Source organism: Pelobates fuscus, chromosome 4 (assembly GCF_036172605.1).
Source record: "Pelobates fuscus isolate aPelFus1 chromosome 4, aPelFus1.pri, whole genome shotgun sequence".
NCBI classification, from domain to species: domain Eukaryota; kingdom Metazoa; phylum Chordata; class Amphibia; order Anura; family Pelobatidae; genus Pelobates; species Pelobates fuscus.
Window position 1 is genome coordinate 361,840,371 of NC_086320.1, and position 17,538 is coordinate 361,857,908.

The following is a 17,538-nucleotide window of genomic DNA, read 5'->3' on the forward strand; positions in this document are numbered from 1 at the left end:
TGCAAGGGGTTTCCATACTGACATAACAGGGGCATTCTGCACATTTCTCCCATCAGGCACTGCTGGACGAGAGGGATACTCCCACTAAAATATACAGTTAAGTGGATTATCCCTCCGTGCAGCAGAACCGGCATTTTATACTAAAATACATAACTTTTAGAATATTCCTCACATTTAAACAAATGGACGTTCGGTAGATAGCTGGGGACTGAGCGCACAGTTCGTGAAAGTACCGCACAGATCCCAGCATAAACTACCAAACGCCGCACGAAACAAGTATTACATTCAAGTTATCTTCAAACTACCGAATGACTTTAGGGAACCACTTTACTGAAGGACCGGGGCTACCGAACGGCTTGGAAGTCCAGCGGTATTCGTGCCGTCCAGTAGCCGATTTTAGTTCCAGGCGCTCAACAACAAAACACCGCTGGGCTAACAAAGGATCCAAGATGGCCGACCGCCGTGTGGTCGGTGGCCGAACGGTGGCCACCCTGAATCCCTCTAATTACCGATTGTAACAATGTTGCAATCCTTAATGGGAGCCACACGACCTCCTGTGTGTGGTCTCCCTTCGGTTGTTTGTTCGTTTCACGAACAGTGTTGAAATTCACTGTTCGTGAAACAATTGTATGAATGCTGGCGGTTTTTCATGCCGTCAGCATACGAACGCTATGGTTCGCATGGAACCTATAGAGCATACATATACTTGGTTCTTAAAGGTATATACACATCTTTATGAAAACACAATAAACAGTGGCTAATCCGCCACAGTAGCCTGTACACACGATAAATTTCGGGCAGGCTCCACAGTTCGCTATCCCACAGGGGACGCCATCCTTTCACACCAACATCGGCACAAAGGACTAGTTAAAATTTAAGCCTACACAAGCTGCTCATTAACATTTCTCTACCTTATAGGGCTATTTGATTACTATATGTCACGATATAGGGTCAAGTGATTACGTATGTGACCTGCGTACCTCGATTACAGCTTATATCCCTTCCTGTATTACAGTGATGGAATACGCATCACGCTTTACATCCCGTCCAGTAAGGCTACCTGGTGACAATTTCTGCTTGTTCTAACTACAGCCTTCTAATGGATTTAATAGCAATGTCACTCGATTGTATTCAGCTCTATAACACTGTTGGTTGTTTTTATGTGAGACATGCATGTCTCATACGTTACTTCTTTACCTTACTGTACTGCTGTAATTGTTCTGCATAAAGCTTCTTTGAAACGAAAATACAAAACCTTTAATAAAAAATATTGGAAAATAAAATGATCTTTGCTCAACTCTGAGAAAGTCCCAAAAGCCAAGGCTCTCTTACCATTGGTGTACGTCTATTGCTAGTTAGTTACTTATTTCAGAACAACTGCTTCTCCTGAAAACCTATAAGCTAGCTCCTAAAATGCTGTGCTTTATAATGTCAACACAAAGTTGTCCAACTTTGTCTTTTGCAGATTATTTACTTTTTATAAAATTTACAGGTTAACTGATGATTTGGCAGGTAACAAAATGTATTAGTAGTAATGCATTTGGTCTTGATGTTAGATTTAAAGGGACACTTTGCACGCCTTAAGCACTTTAGCTTGCGTGTGTCTTCTTCAAATTTTAGAAAAAGTGCAGATTTCAATAGAAATTGGCACTTTTATAAATGTATCTTGTTACACACCCCTGGCTGACATACAACCGGTCCTGTTACTTCCTTGTTGTTTGGCTCAGTGGAGCCTTGCAAAGACTTCTCACTGAGCTGCATTGGGAAGCCTGTGATTGGACAGACACAGAAAGTCTGGGCGGGGTCAGAAGGGGAAGGCTTGCAAAGGCTGCGGACAAGAGAACTGCAGCTTTCGCACGCTGTTTTTAGATTTACCCTAATGAACAAAAATGCATAATTAAATACCGTATTTATCGGCGTATAACACGCACTTTTTTCCCCTGAAAATAGGGGGAAAATCGTGGGTGCGTGTTATACGCCGATATCCCATATTACTTACCTGTCCTGAAGCGTGGGCCGGCTTCACAGCTTGCACCGCGGTACAGGAACTTTAATTTCATGTTCCGGTTTCCGGCGGGACTGAAAGGAAGTGTGCACAATAGTGTGCACACTTCCTTTCAGTCCCGCCGGAAACCGGAACATGAAATTAAAGTTCCTGTACCGCGGTGCAAGCTGTGAAGCCGGCCCACGCTTCAGGACAGGTAAATAATTATGGGAGGGGAAGTACACTATGGGAGGGGAGGGGAGGGGAGAGGGGGGGGGGGAAGTACACTATGGGAGGGGAGGGGAGGGGAGAGGGAAGTACACTATGGGAGGGGAGGGGAGGGGGGGGGAAGTACACTATGGGAGGGGAGGGGAGGGGGGGAAGTACACTATGGGAGGGGGGGAGAATACTATGGGAGGGGAGGGGGAGAATACTATGGGAGGGGAGGGGGAGAATACTATGGGAGGGGAGGGGGAAAATACTATGGGAGGGGAGGGGGAAAATACTATGGGAGGGGGGAGAATACTATGGGAGGGGAGGGGGGAGAATACTATGGGAGGGGAGGGGGGGAGAATACTATGGGAGGGGAGGGGGGGAATACTATGGGAGGGGAGGGGGGAGAATACTATGGGAGGGGAGGGGGGGAGAATACTATGGGAGGGGAGGAGGAGAATACTATGGGAGAGGAGGGGGGAGAATACTATGGGAGGGGAGGGGGGAGAATACTATGGCAGGGGAGGGGGAGAATACTATGGGAGGGGAGGGGGGAGAATACTATGGGAGGGGAGGGGGGGAGAATACTATGGGAGGGGGGGAATACTATGGAAAGGGGGGGACACTATGGGATGAGGGGGGAACACTATGGGATGAGGGGGGAATACTATGGGATGAGGGGGGAATACTATGGGATGAGGGGGGGGGAATACTATGGGAGGGGGGAAAATTTCCTGGAATTTCTTTCTAAAAATGAGGTGCGTGTTATACGCCGGTGCGTGTTATACGCCGATAAATACGGTACATGTATGTTTTTACTGGAGGTATATATAGTACATTGTCAAAAAACATTTTCCATTGGAGTGTTCCTTTAAAAAAAACAAAAAAACAAACAAAAAAAACCCCTGTGATTAAACCATGCAATTGTTGCATAATGTGCACAGTTAATATCTATTTTGAAACATTTTATATCTTGGTAATGCATGCTATACATCTCAAATTAAAAAAAAAAAGTGAACGTCTATCATGAGAGGCATCAGATACCACCATAATTTTAAGCAACAAACCACAATGCACCAAACAGTGTCTTCTCCCTTAAACATGTTTAAATAAAACTACCACAAAGAGAACTGAGCTAAGCATGTCTGTTTAAGAAGGAACAAAGATACAAAAATTAGTAGAATGCCTGCAAAAACAAACAAAACAAAAACCACCCTGCAGTGAGTGTGTATGAATTGCAGCATAGTAGACTCTGAAATGTATATCCAATACCCGTTAAAAACCATTGGAGTGGATTTGCTAATTAATGTAGAAGCTAACTTAAAAGGGAACCTTGACTTTTCTAGAAATTAAATTACCGAATAAAACATTGAAAATTAACGATACCTTTAAGGTATAGGTTAAAAGTTAACTTTTTTCCCATGTGATGCTCCGTTTGTTTAAAATGAATACTTTTAGGAAATTATATCTCAATCATGTTTAGTCCAGGCAAAGTCAAATCCCGCAATGCACTGGATGAGGGGAAACAAACACTGTTTAAAGGGACACTATAGTCACCAGAACAACTACAGCTTATTGAATTTGTTCTGGTGAGTAGAATCATTACCTTCAGGCTTTTTGCTGTAAACACTGTCTTTTCAGAGAAAATGCAGTGTTTACGTTACAGCCTAGTGATAACTTCACTGGCCACTCCTCAGATGGCTGTTAGAGATCCTTCCTGGGTCATGGCTGCCTAAAATGCATCCAAATATTCAGTGTCTCCTCCCTCTGCATGCAGACACTGAACCTTCCTCATAGAGCTTCATTGATTCAATTCATCTCTATGAGGAGATGCTTATTGGCCAGGGCTGTGTTTGAATCATGCTGGCTCTGCCGCTGATCTGCCTCCTTGTCAGTCTCAGCCAATCCTATGGGGAAGAACTGTGATTGGATCAGGCTACCACTTCTGCTGATGTCAGCAGGCAATGGGCAGGTCTAAAGGAAACAGTGACAAAGCAAGCAGCTGCAGTCTTGAATACAAGTAAGATTTACTATATTTAGGGAGGCATGAGGGGATCAGGGTGGCTAGATGGTGGTTTTAACCCTACAGGGTCAGGAATACATGTTTGTGTTCCTGACCCTATAGTGCTCCTTTAATTTTTACAACTGTCACATACTGAGTTCAATGACAGAAAATGATCAAGAGCAATGAAAGCACACCGTTGCAGGATAGAGTGTGAAGGTGAATTTCAACATTTAATTTTATTTTTCTGCAATCACAAATAAATATTAAAATCTTTTTTTTTTTTTTTTTTTTTTTAAAGGTGTAAGTAAACCTCTTGAATTTAGGGTCCAGTCCCACCATTTTCCCCTGATGTCTTGCTTTTGTTAAAACAAAGTAACTGCTCAAAAAAGCTAGTTTAAGCGTATCTTTAAATGAACTTGCGGTACACTCTAGGCTCTAGCACTCTGGAGAGAGCATTAAGACAGCGCTCCCTGCATGCTTAACACAAAGTAGTCTGGGTTGGCACGCAGCCTGACGTGCATTTACATCAATCTGACCTGCCTTTTGGGCGGCGCGAGTGACGAGATTCCCGGCACTGTCCCGCACTCCCGCTTTATGGGACAACAATGAAGGCTGGTATGTAATTAGTAAAACATCACAGAGCTCTGCACGGAGGGTTATATACAATGTTCTGCTCTAGTAATCTAAACCTTACCAATAATGGAGAAAAAACTATTTAATGTTCAATCTGCATTTAATTAGCCTGAAACAATTGAGCTATTAGAAAACCTCAGTCTTTTGGCAGAGTGCAGATCTATTCAATAAACAGAATATCCAAAGACTGATCTCTGTCCCTTGATGTCCCTGTGACATAGTTCAATACACTCTGTTATATTAAATATAAAAAAATTACAATCCCCCTCCCTCTCACCATGGAAACCAAACAAATATTTGTCGGCATTCTTTCAGGTTTGTAGATAAGAATACATAAAATCTGTTCTCAGCACAGAACTACTGACTGGTGCTCAGCAAACACGTTATTACTGATTATCTTAATCTTTTTATAGCACATATTTACCGGAGAAGTGTTCAATAAATGTTTTACAACAAAGTACCATTGTTATACATTTAGAATACGCAGGCAACTAATTGTATATCTAAGGATGCCATTCATTTTAATATCGTCACTAAATCAACCCAAACGCAACAAGATCTGAACCTTTCAGTGCTTGGGTTAAACAGACATTAAAGGCTAAATTTAGTAATCAATTTTGCCAAATTAATTGCCAGTGCTTTACACTATTTAATGTTTGATCTAGAACACTAAACATGAGCCTTTTTATCCCCATAGAAAACAAGAGAAACAGTGCCTATTGTAGAGATTAGTAATCCAATGCTCGAGACAAACCAATGGTCCATGTTTTGTCAGTTTCCCCAATAGAACATATTTAAGAAATTCCTAATAACCTTGAGAACCACTAGTCAGGGGAATTGCCGTTCTATACAATTACTAGCATTAGTTCTAAAACACAAATTAACCAAACATTTTTCTTATACCTATCCTATTGGTTCCAAAACAGACATATATTATTTGTCAGGTCCCATGGCAGGTGTATACCAGACTTTGTTAGTTCATACTAAACTACTATTGAAGAATGATACTTGAAATATTTTTACAATTGACAAGGATAATGATTATATAATATGAATCCCTGTAAATTGATTCTGCTATAGACAGAGTAGTTTTGAAGATATGGTTATTTACCGAGGTTGCTGAATAAAGAAAGGCTCGGAAAGTGTAGAAAGAGGTTCTAGGTTGCGCAAGAATGGATGCTGTAATAAGTGGGGGGATGTGATTAACAGCCAAACTGTATGCCAATGAAGTGTTATTGTGTTCTAATACAGGGATTCAAGCCCCCATTCTACCCTTAGGCAATAATGGAGTCCTCTGTGAAGCACATGGCCTTTCACCAGGCAATATCAGTTGGGTTGTTGATAAACTCCTCCCCCATTCCCTTCCAATTCAATCCCCCTTCCCCCAGGAGGCACTCTGGTTCTGTTACATCCTAAGGGATTGACTAAGGGAGGTGTGTCCAGCAGAAGGAGGGGCTAACCTGTTTAAAGCCCTGTGAATAGCACATTTTCTCTCTCTTTTGGAATTACCTCTCTTCACCCTCCTCACCTTCTCTCTCTCTCCCCTCTCCCCACTATACACACCCACTCTCTCTCTTACTCTCTCAGCTGACGATCAATGGAGTGGTAACTGTATCACGTGTCTATGCCTGTTTTGTTATGTTAATTTAGCATACTTTCCATTCAGTCAATGATTAGTTTTTAGTAGCAACATATACTAGCCTATTTCAAATGTATATGTATTGTTTATTTGTTTAATTAGCTTCTCTTAATAAATATTATTGAATTGCCGAAAGCAAGGAGTGTGGACTCTGACTTTACACTCAGTTTTTAAGTTATTATTTTAAGTTATTATGTTTAGTTATTAATGTTATTATTAATTCCAAGTTTATTCCAACTTGCGAGTTAAACGCTTATTACAGATGCCGATTTAGAAAGCACTGCATGGTTTTAGAGGTTCTAGATTGGAGAAGAATGGATGCCGATTTAGAAAGCACTGCATGGCTTTAGAGGTTCTAGATTGGAAAAAATGGATGCCGATTTAGAAAGCACTGCATGGCTTTAGAGGTTCTAGATTGGATAAGAATGGATGCCGATTTAGAAAGCACTTCATGGCTTTAGAGGTTCAAGATTGGAGAAGAATGGATGCCGATTTAGAAAGCACTGCATGGCTTTAGAGGTTCTAGATTGGAGAAAAATGGATGCCGATTTAGAAAGCACTGCATGGCTTTAGAGGTTCTAGATTGGATAAGAATGGATGCCGATTTAGAAAGCACTTCATGGCTTTAGAGGTTCTAGATTGGAGAAGAATGGATGCCGATTTAGAAAGCACTGCATGGCTTTAGAGGTTCTAGATTGGAAAAATGGATGCCAATTTAGAAAGCACTGCATGGCTTTAGAGGTTCTAGATTGGAGAAAAATGGATGCCGATTTAGAAAGCACTGCATGGCTTTAGAGGTTCTAGATTGGAAATGAATGGATGCCGATTTAGAAAGCACTGCGTGGCTTTAGAGGTTCTAGATTGGAGAAGAATGGATGCCGATTTAGAAAGCACTGCATGGTTTTAGAGGTTCTAGATTGGAAATGAATGGATGCCGATTTAGAAAGCACTGCATGTCTTTAGAGGTTCTAGATTGGAGAAGAATGGATGCCGATTTAGAAAGCACCGCATGGTTTTAGAGGTTCTAGATTGGAGAAGAATGGATGCCGATTTAGAAAGCACTGCATGGCTTTAGAGGTTCTAGATTGGAGAAGAATGGATGCCGATTTAGAAAGCACTGCATGGCTTTAGAGGTTCTAGATTGGAAAATAATGGATGCCGATTTAAAATGCAGTGCGTGGTTTTAGAGGTTCTAGATTGGAGAAGAATGAATGCCGATTTAGAAAGCACTGCATGGCTTTAGAGGTTCTAGTTTGGAGAAGAATGGATGCCGATTTAGAAAGCACTGCATGGCTTTAGAGGTTCTAGATTGGAGAAGAATGGATGCCGATTTAGAAAGCACTGCATGGCTTTAGAGGTTCTAGATTGGAGAAGAATGGATGCCGATTTAGAAAGCACTGCATGGCTTTAGAGGTTCTAGATTGGAAAATAATGGATGCCGATTTAGAAAGCACTGCATGGCTTTAGAGGTTCTAGATTGGAGAAGAATGGATGCCGATTTAGAAAGCACTGCATGGCTTTAGAGGTTCTAGATTGGAGAAGAATGGATGCCGATTTAGAAAGCACTGCATGGCTTTAGAGGTTCTAGATTGGAGAAGAATGGATGCCGATTTAGAAAGCACTGCATGGCTTTAGAGGTTCTAGATTGGAAAATAATGGATGCCATTTTAGAATGCAGTGCATTGTTTTAGAAGGTTCCACAATTATTCAATTCTACCGTATCACAGATTCTATTATAAGAGATATACTTGAAAAACAACACTTTCTTTTTAGTGCTAACTTAGTGCTACTTGAGCTTACAATTTTTTTATGTGGTAATCCATTCTCTTTTAAACATATATAATTTTTTGTTTCTCCACCACCACATACCATATCCAATGATAGAGCTTCTAAAAATGACTTACTGGTAATTAAGATGGAGGTGCTCAGTTCTAGGATAGAGGTAAATACAGAAGTGTGGTTTTATACATTTAATGTTGCTTTTTAGACCTTACAAACCCAAAGTTGTAAAATATATGGGAATAAGTAAACAGAATATAAAAACAACATGGGAATGGGGACGTTACTTTTAACTTTTGAAGTAAAAACTATTTTTCTCATTAGATAGTTCATATAAAAATGTGGGAAGCAATTTAAAGGGATACTTCAAATTTATCACCACTACATTTTTAAACATTATAGTCTTTCAGCCTTTCTTACCTTGGCCATATATATATATATATATATATATATATATATATATATATATATATATATATATATATATATATATATATATATAGTTATAGTTCTAGCAGGAAACCTTAAAGGACAACTGTCACCTCAATTTTTTTTTCATATACAACAATGCTTTCATCAAGGTCTGAAATAAAATAGATTTTTTGTTAAATTAAGTATATGTAAATAAAAGAGAAATACTCATCCCTACCTTTAGTATATGACAGGATCCTTCAGCCATATACATACACCTTGGGCCGGACAGTGTTTAAAGACAGACAGTCTCTATGGTGTTCTCTGCTTCACTCCCTGCACAGAAGAAGAGATTGTCGGTTTTTCATACACTGTCCGACACAAGGTGCATGTTTATCTCTGAAGGATCCGGTCACATACTAAAGGGACACTCCAGGCACCCAGACCACTTCTGCCCATTGGAGTGGTCTGGGTGCCAACTCCCACCACCCTTAACCCTGCAAGTGTAATTACTGCAGTTTTTATAAGTCCTCCTCTAGTGGCTGTCTATGCTGGAATCCCTATAGGAAAGCATTGAATAATGCTTTCCTATGGTGAGGTCTTATGTCCGTGCGCATGCGCATACGTTTTCCTCCGCCGGCTGTGGTTGCCGGGGAGGAGCGTGGGCGGAGCCTGACCCAGCGCCGAGGGACATCGGAGCTGGACTCCGGTAAGTCACTGAAGGGGTTTTAACACCTTCAGCAACTTGGGATGGGGGTAGAAGGGAGGGGGGCATTGCAGGGTCCTGCAGTGCCAGGAAAACGGATATGTTTTCCTGGAACTGGAGAGTCCCATAAAGGTTTGGATGGCATTTTCTAATTTTTTATTTACATATATTTTATTTTAAAAAAATACACTTCCTTTCAAAACGTGATGAAATGATTATTGTATCTAAAATTAGCTTTGAGGTGCCAGTTGTTTTAGTATGACATCTACCTGTGCTGTAACTTTATGATGAGTAAATTTACACCACTGTTCAATGCCTCTCTTTAAGTGGCTTTAGCATCCAATAGCATACACATATGCCATACAAATATTTTCTATGAACAACGAGGAAGTGAATGTTCTCATTATGACATCATCAGGACAAGGGGGTGGGCTTTGAGTGCCTAGGAATCACCTGGTTTCTCTCAAATTGCTTGATAACGGTTTTACAAAGAGAGAATTAACCCAATGTCTAATTGCACCATAACCACTACAATAAGCTGTAATGTTTATGGTGCTTGAAGTGCCCTTTTAAGATTAGTCCCAAATCCATGTAATGGGTCAACGTCAAACAGTTATTCTAATGCTAATTAGTGTCCTAATTATTGGATACTAGTGCACTCAAGCAAATTACATTTATTTCTAAAAGTTGATTTACTCTATAGTATACTATACTAGGAGCTGTGCTTCTGTCTGCTAATGCATATGAAGTTGATTTTAGGCAATACATTCAGTTTATAGAGAAAACCAAAACAAACTCATCAACGGCTAATTAAAAAAAAATCATTGTATTGTTACCATGAAAATAAAATAAAAACTTTAGAAATAAAATGTTGCTTGGCAAAGTAAATATTCGAAAATGATATGTCCCGTTGGTTGACAGCTGTGCGGTAAGCACATATTTATGCATTTTTAGTTGCTTTTTTTTCCTTCCTTTTCTATGAAAACAGTTACCAAACAAAAGGTTTTACTTCTTCTTGGAAAATGTATGTATTGTTTGTCGAGGATGTTACCAAATAAAAGAAACCATTTCTTAGTATTATCTCGCTGCTTTACCTGACCACTTTGTTAAAAAAACAAAAATATACAAAAAGTTATTTTGAATTAGACACAAATAGGAGAATCTTAGAGACTTGGTGCTCATTAGTCTAAACCTAGCCTAGGAGTAATGGGAGAGAAAGATAGTTAAAACCGACAATATTAAATGCGTGCCTATTTAGGGAAGAGAGTTAATGGTGACATATGAGCTTATGTAACAAGCTAAGGGATTTAAATACTAAATTGTAGTGATTAAAAACTCAGGCTAAGCTAACCAAGCTGTAACAATTGTCCTAAATTTAGATTTCAACTTTTGAAAATAATGGCAAGGGAATTCCAAAGTTCAAGGCAATAGAGCTGAGCTGGAAAAGTGGGTGAATACTTGTAAATTCTTCACAATGCCATATTAAGCTAAATACATTTTTTGCTGGCTAATCTTTGCTACTGTTGCTGCAGCTCATTAGATGATGGTCCCCATTGCCCCCAGTTAATCAGGAGGAGTATGGTGGTGTGTGGGTTCATTAAATATACAGGGAGTGCAGAATTATTAGGCAAGTTGTATTTTTGAGGATTAATTTTATTATTCAACAACAACCATGTTCTCAATGAACCCAAAAAACTCATTAATATCAAAGCTGAATATTTTTGGAAGTAGTTTTTAGTTTGTTTTTAGTTATAGCTATTTTAGGGGGATATCTGTGTGTGCAGGTGACTATTACTGTGCATAATTATTAGGCAACTTAACAAAAAACAAATATATACCGATTTCAATTATTTATTTTTACCAGTGAAACCAATATAACATCTCAACATTCACAAACATACATTTCTGACATTCAAAAACATAACAAAAACAAATCAGTGCCCAATATAGCCACCTTTCTTTGCAAGGACACTCAAAAGCCTGCCATCCATGGATTCTGTCAGTGCTTTGATCTGTTCACCATCAACATTGCGTGCAGCAGCAACCACAGCCTCCCAGACACTGTTCAGAGAGGTGTACTGTTTTCCCTCCTTGTAAATCTCACATTTGATGATGGACCACAGGTTCTCAATGGGGTTCAGATCAGGTGAACAAGGAGGCCATGTCATTAGATTTTCTTCTTTTATACCCTTTCTTGCCAGCCACGCTGTGGAGTACTTGGACGCGTGTGATGGAGCATTGTCCTGCATGAAAATCATGTTTTTCTTGAAGGATGCAGACTTCTTCATGTACCACTGCTTGAAGAAGTTGTCTTCCAGAAACTGGCAGTAGGACTGGGAGTTGAGCTTGACTCCATCCTCAACCCGAAAAGGCCCCACAAGCTCATCTTTGATGATACCAGCCCAAACCAGTACTCCACCTCCACCTTGCTGGCGTCTGAGTCGGACTGGAGCTCTCTGTCCTTTACCAATCCATCCATCTGGCCCATCAAGACTCACTCTCATTTCATCAGTCCATAAAACCTTAGAAAAATCCGTCTTGAGATATTTCTTGGCCCAGTCTTAACGTTTCAGCTTGTGTGTCTTGTTCAGTGGTGGTCGTCTTTCAGCCTTTCTTACCTTGGCCATGTCTCTGAGTATTGCACACCTTGTGCTTTTGGGCACTCCAGTGATGTTGCAGCTCTGAAATATGGCCAAACTGGTGGCAAGTGGCATCTTGGCAGTTGCACGCTTGACTTTTCTCAGTTCATGGGCAGTTATTTTGCGCCTTTGCGCCTTTCTCCACACGCTTCTTGCGACCCTGTTGACTATTTTGAATGAAACGCTTGATTGTTCGATGATCACGCTTCAGAAGCTTTGCAATTTTAAGAGTGCTGCATCCCTCTGCAAGATATCTCACTATTTTTGACTTTTCTGAGCCTGTCAAGTCCTTCTTTTGACCCATTTTGCCAAAGGAAAGGAAGTTGCCTAATAATTATGCACACCTGATATAGGGTGTTGATGTCATTAGACCACACCCCTTCTCATTACAGAGATGCACATCACCTAATATGCTTAATTGGTAGTAGGCTTTCGAGCCTATACAGCTTGGAGTAAGACAACATGCATAAAGAGGATGATGTGGTCAAAATACTCATTTGCCTAATAATTCTGCACTCCCTGTACATGTGCAAAAATTAGTTTGAAGGCATTCGTCCGAATAAAATTTCTGGTCATTTTTTAACAAATCAGTTCCAACTAATTTATCTGTAGTGTCTACAAGTGAGATCGATTCGCTCTAGTATCAATTAACAAAAATCAATACTTTATTGACGTTCGCTCAGAAGAATGAATATAAGTCCCTTAAGTGTGCATAATTCAGCCGTAAGGGTTTCCAACCAAATACAAGGACTGTTTGGTATCACCCATGGAAGACTTGTTAAAGGGTCACTCTAAACGCAAAAGGAACTCTGCATTACTGCAAGTTTAAGGTGCAGACAGAACATGTACACGTGAGAACACGTACTGCCAGGACTGCAGAATTTTGGAAAAATCACTGCGTCTATGTAACAGCCCCTACAGAACTGTCAATCAAGCAACCGGAATTCTACCTTCCGGACAGCCTGTGTCAATTCTGTCTGTCAATGTCCGCTCACAGCTCGGTTACAAAAATGTCACCCGTATGAACTGATTAAATTGTGTTGTAGATACACTAAAGCTTTCAGACATACACGTTACAGTTTAAGGTCTCTCTTTAAGGGCATATCCGATTCACTATAATAGCGTGGCATTCCAGAATTGTACTCCTAAAAAAAGGGAATACAGAAAGTTTCTTTGGATACCTATTAATGTATAACTCATTTATTAGAACGGGGCTAATCACAGCAGAAATAGATTCATTGCCAGTTGTTGGCGTTTGCCAAGTTAAACTTTATGAATTGCTCTCCGTGACTGAGTTTGGGTGGATACATCCTGCTATATGCAATATTTATTGGTGCTGCATGTAAATATTTAATTGTCCGCATGATTCGACTCCCCACAGCGCCAAACTGTTTTATATAAGGTACAATTTGTTTAATTAATCCAGAGTTTCGAAATGATGAACATTAATTGCATATTAATCTATCCATCTACCATTCATTTGCTTTTTTACCTGGCATTACCAATAAAACAAAATTCTGGAATTTCTCTTGAAATCGTCACTTTTATAAAGTGAAATATTGGACACTAAGTGATTTAAGAGCTTGGAGTTTTTCTACGTTGTTTCTCTTTAATGTAACCACCAACTTTGCCTAGCCATTGTCAATTGTTAATGTAAATGGTTCTTTCAGCAAGAAGGTAACCTGGGCAATCAAAAAAAAAAAAAAAAAACTAAATAATCAACAGATCAACAATTTTTGCCTAAATTTTGCCATTCAGATCACAAGTTGGCATAAGAAGAACCTAAGCGAATAATCCGATAGTTCTTATGTATTTCACTTAAATATGAAAAGTTGAGAATTAAAAGTGAATTTAAAGAGATGTATCAAATCTTGGAATTAGGAAAACTCTGCAAGCAAGCTAATGTTCGGATTTTATTTGAAATTCAGCTTGATTCTTCAACAATCCACACTTTGATGAATAACATTAATATTGCAAAATATGATAATGTACCAATCAGCGCCTGTAAAAATATATTTGTAAATTAGACAGGACTCGTTAATTATGCAATTCTTGCAAAACTGCCCGATATGCTAACCTAAACTAATAAAAATGTTCCGCACAAAACTACATTGATACCATAAGTAGACTAAATCCTAACAGCTAAAATATTGGCAAGTATTTTTCACTAGCATTCTAAAATAGGCTTGGTGCTGATGCTACAGTCAAATACATTCTAGGGACGGAACCTATAGCAACATGTATGCTGCTGAGCACATGTCAAAGAGTAAATGCGCCAAAATTAATATCATATGCACAAAAATTGCATTCCATACACAGACAATACCAGCTTTAGCATTGTATTGTAATTTAACATTCCTGATCTTCCCAATTTGACTTTTTTTCTTCTTCCTAACAAACGTCACTGTACATAATGTTTATATAATTGCACAGATATTACAAATGTTCTGTGTAACTGAAAATCTCACTTTCCCTTTAAATTTTAAATAGAATTTTGCAGTTATAAACAGGCTTAACTATGCTTAAAATCTTGTATTTCAACGTGAATATACTTTCTTTTTATACATCACTCTGTCTTACAAAAAAGGATGTGGTAAGCCAGTTCCTGCATCTATATTATGTGTTAGAAAGCGTATTTCTGGAGCATTGTACTACACGCAATCAACAAGAACCTAACAACTGTTGCCATGGTGACTGTGACACTTTCAAAACATGGGGGAAAAAAACCCACCATAATGTTTGAAAGAAACAGACAAATATGTCTAAATGTATGTATACAATCATAAAACATAATACAAAAATCGCCCAAAAAAGAATGAAAGTCTCAAATATGTTTGCTGTCTGACAAGCACAGTTTGCTTTTCAGAAATTCAAAGGTAATAGTTTTTAATTAATTGTTACATTAACTAATTGCTTTTTATTTGTTAGATATAATTTGTTCCCTTGCCATTCTACACACAAAGACTTCATTTCATATCTAATGAGGCTTAAAGGGACACTCTGGGGAGCCAATATAACGTATTGCACTTGGCTTAAATAATTACCTGTATTGTTTGCATGCTGAATTTTGTAAATATTTTTTTCAGAATTCTACATCTTAACCCTGTCTCCTCTGTTCTAAAAAAAAAAGTCCTATTCACTGTAGCTGTGTATGTGATGTCATGGCCCTCTTTGGGTCCCGCTCTGCTAAACTGCAGTTTGTCCAAAACCACAGCTGATCATGTTATCATCACACACGCAGCAGATGATTGTGCAGGTTGTAGCTCAGCTAAAACGCTTCAGAAGTTGGGGTAAGAGTTGAAAATGTAACCACAGGTGTCCATAGCATCCTGCTGTTAAGTTATTTAAGCTATGAAAGATAAGTTATGAAAAACTAGTATTTCATAAAAAATAGGGAATCTCAATACTCATTTTACTAAAATTCCAACCCAGTCAAGAGATATAAATTGACAAAGTAAGGACTTCTTTTGCTGCAAGGAATTAGCTTTTTCTATGGTGGATCCTGAGCCTCAATAGACCTTAATCCTACATTCTCGCACATGCGCAAGAGTAGAGCAGTGACGTCATCACCAAAGAGGACCCATGCCAGATCAAGATGGTGACAATGATAGGTTCACTGGACCACCAGCAACAATATTACTGTCAGGAGACTTTGCAAATTCACCAAAGTCCACAAATGGCGACAATGCCGTTTAAGATATAAAGTCTTTAATTGAAAAGGAGTCTCTGAAACCACTCCACCCCATCTCAGTGAAGTGGCGGTTGGCATCCCTGGGGGACGCCTTAAAGGGACACTATAGAAATCAGTTCTCTTGCTTGCGTGTGGTATCAGCAATTTCATATGAGATTGCATTTTCTTCTGTTTTATGGCATTTTCTCAACAATGAATATACTTTCACCATTTGACAATACTTATTGTATTTGTCCCATGTGTGTATCATCATCAACGTTATGTAGACAAAAAACAAAACACATTTTACAGAAGAACACGTAGATCATTTGCAGATTTGTTGCAGCAGGTTTTCAACATTCCTTATGGTATTTTTTTTTCTTTTTGTAGAAAAATCTGCACCTAATTTACAAGTGTGGGTGTGAGGAAAAAAAGTGGGTGTGAGGAGATTTCTCACTCAATGCCAGCAGACTTTTTTACCATCACAAAAGCCTCTGTGCTGGATAACTAGACAAGTTCTGGGTTGGAGCCTTACACCGATCCAAGAAAGCCTGTTATAAAGCCGTCCCTACTTGCTTTGCCTTGCACATAAGTCACTTTTACTGAATTTTCTGTTTTCCCACTCACTGTCAGTTCTCTAGAGATGAAGTGTGATATGCAGATTCCCAGCCTATTCTGTGCTGTATTGTCTGAGAACTAGGGATCGACCGATTATCGGTTTTACCGACATAATCGGCCAATATTCGGTATTTTCGGCAATATCGGTTGTAGCGGAGTAGAGGTATTATCCAAGGACGTTCGGTAGATAGCTGGGGCCGGAGCGCACATTTCGTGAAAGTGCCGCTCAGATCCCAGCTCAACTAACCGAACGCCGCACGAAATACACATATATTCTAAGTTCCCCTCAAACTACTGAAGGACTCCGTAGAAACCTATTACCGAAGGACCGGGGCTCCCGAACGGCTTAGAAGTCCAGCGGTACTCGTGCCGTCGAGCAGCTGATTTTAGTTCCAGGTGCTCGACGACCAAGTACCGCTGGGCTAACAAAGGATCCAAGATGGCCGACCGCTGCGTGGTCGGTACCCGAAGGACGGCCACCCTGAATCCTCTTAATTTACCGATTGCAACAATGTTGCAATCGTTAGCGAGAGCCACACGACCTCCTGAGGGTGGTCTCCATTCGCCAGTTTGCTCGTTACACGAACAGAGATGGAAATCACTGTTCGTGGAACGATTACCTGAATGCCGACGGGTTTTTATGCCGCCAGCATACGAACGCCATAGACCTGTAATACATTACACACGCATACCCTTGGTTCTTAAAGTGGTACATACATTTTAAAGAAAATACAGTTTTAAAGATGGTTGCTGCTGCCACATCGGTATCGGCCAATAGAGATACCGATATTGCCGATAATACCTCCCAGGACCGCCAGGCTCATTACAAGCCCGGCGGTCCGGCCTGGGGGGGGGGGGGGGGCGGGTAGCAAGCATTTACTCACCTCCCTGCAGCTCCTCCAGCTCCCCAGTGTAAATCTTGCAAGACCCGCGGCCGTCAGAGCGTTGCCATGGGAACGCTCCCCGTAGCACGCTGCCGCGAGACTTACACTGGGGAGCTGCAGGGAGGTGAGTAAACGCTTGCTGCCCGCCCTCCCCCTCCCCCTCCCCCCTCCCCCCACAGCTCAGCCAATGCCACTGGACCACCAGGGATTGCTATATCCCCCCTCCCTGGCCAGGCAACAAGCAGGGAGGGGGGACAACAAAAAATAAATAATAATGATTAACTATAAAAAAAATAAATTAATATAAAAAAATTCATAAAAAATTACCCCACACACACACTTCATTATTATACACAT

The 17,538-nt window shown here is 40.1% G+C and overlaps 1 protein-coding gene across 1 annotated transcript in view; it reads right to left on the reverse strand.

Moving 5' to 3' along the window:
• Positions 1 to 17,538, reverse strand: part of LOC134609157 (cyclin-dependent kinase 6-like) — a 173,930-nt gene that overhangs the window by 32,337 nt on the left and 124,055 nt on the right. The window lies entirely within an intron of this gene.